This window comes from Pteropus vampyrus, unplaced genomic scaffold (assembly GCF_000151845.1).
Source record: "Pteropus vampyrus isolate Shadow unplaced genomic scaffold, Pvam_2.0 Scaffold563, whole genome shotgun sequence".
Taxonomy (NCBI): domain Eukaryota; kingdom Metazoa; phylum Chordata; class Mammalia; order Chiroptera; family Pteropodidae; genus Pteropus; species Pteropus vampyrus.
Genome location: NW_011889344.1, coordinates 260,862 through 262,592, shown reverse-complemented (window position 1 = coordinate 262,592; position 1,731 = coordinate 260,862). Strand labels below are relative to the sequence as shown.

Genomic DNA, 1,731 nt, shown 5'->3' with positions numbered 1-1,731 from the left:
GGCTAGATTCTCCTGGTTGGAAAGGTAGGCGTCATAGCCACGGCCAAGTCCTCTTTGACCTTTGCCACCAGTCATGATCCCAGCTCAGCCCAAAGGCGCTCGCTGTTAGCAGTTTGTAGAATGTCTGCAGAATAGTTGTGGCTGGCGGGTGTGCTTCAGGACTGTCTGGGGGGGGTGGGTGTCTGCACGGGCCGGGACAGGGCGTGTGCGGCATGGGGTGCAGCGGTGTGTATTTGTGTGCACGCCTGTTTGCTCTGCTCCTTCACATGTTCCCACGCCCCAGGTGATGGTTCCGCGTGTGCTTGAGCTGGAGGGAACTGCATTGCAGCCCCCAGCACCGAGGGCCTGAACTATTTTAAAAAGTCCCATGAGAAAACAACAAGAAGTTGGCTTCATCTCCAGTGAGATTAGTGGCAGGCCCGCACCCCACCGCCCTCCGTACCCAGGACTGTTTGTTAGTTTAGTCCCTAAGAATAGGATTCCGGTGGCATCGTTGCTCTCTGCATTTGAGCAACCAGAGCACTTCTTCACCTCTGTGAACCCGAGGGGCTGGGGCCCTCTCCGCAGAGCGCAGGGCGCCCCTCAGCGCCCCGCTCAGCCTCCTACGTGAAGCAACAGCGTAGAAACGAGGGGAACAGAAGAGCCAGCGATTCTTCTTGCTTTTTATCCTTTCCTAGACTTAAACTTTTCCCTGTAATGGTCATATATTTCTTTCGTAACTAGAAAAATTGTTTAAAGATCTCAGAGAAATTACCGTGCAAAAGCCAGAGGGACCTTGTGGGCCAGCCGTCTCCTGTGTCTTAGCTGAGCAGTGGGGACAACTGTGACCATTTGCAAAGCAGGGAGAGGGAAGCAGAGTGGTTCTAGGCCGCGTGACACCAGCCACCTGTCGGGGGCGGGGCCGAGGGTAGCAGTCTGGGCTTTTGCCTGGGAACGTGTTCTGAAGGTCCTGGGCACCTCACTCTTTCCTCTTTGTACTAGTCACCAAACCACTCTTGAGATGATGAGTAGGGATGCTGGGCGGGCGAGTGAGGTGCACAGAGGACTGGGGTGTGTCCCCTGCCTCCACCTGCTTTCCTCATCCACAGGACAGAGGGCTTGGTGGACTCCTTTTCTCAGGGACTGGAGAGGTTGTGTCCTGTCAGCGGCAGCGTCCTGCATGGCATTGAGCCGCGGCTGAAGGACTTCCATCAGCTTCTGCTCAGCCCGCCAAAGGTAGAGGACCTTGCACAGCTGTGGGCGGGTGCCTTTGGGGACATTGCAGGCTGAGGTGCTTTATTCGGGATGGGTGGATGCAAACGCTGCTATTGCCAGACGCTGAATGAGGACCAGCAGGCAGACGCCAGAGGCCTGTTTGCAGACCCCCACCTGCTGAATGTCCGTCTGTCCTCTTAGGTGGAGCCTGGGAGTCGGACATTTTGTGGCATTCCCCCCACCCCCCATGACTCTTGCGTTCTGAAATAGGGGGTCATCTGAGAGCCCAAGTTCATTGTCGGCCTGGTCTCTGAGTCACGAGCACCCAGCCAAGGGTCAGTGATCCCAGAGGAGGCCCTCTGCTCAGCTCAACAGCTCTGGACGGGTCACGTGGAGGATGGCTTGCTCCCACACCGCCACCCGGGACGGTCTCCCCCATCACAGTCCCCCGCCTTGGTACTTGCCCTTTGCACCCACTGTGATCTACTGAAGTATTTGATTCTGGAACATTCTGTTAATGAAAAGGTGGATGTATTA

At 56.3% G+C, this 1,731-nt stretch overlaps 1 protein-coding gene across 1 annotated transcript in view; it reads left to right on the top strand.

The window, feature by feature from the left end:
• Positions 1-1,731, top strand: part of PPP6R2 (protein phosphatase 6 regulatory subunit 2) — an 89,952-nt gene that overhangs the window by 72,329 nt on the left and 15,892 nt on the right. The gene's annotated exons all lie outside the window — the stretch shown is intronic.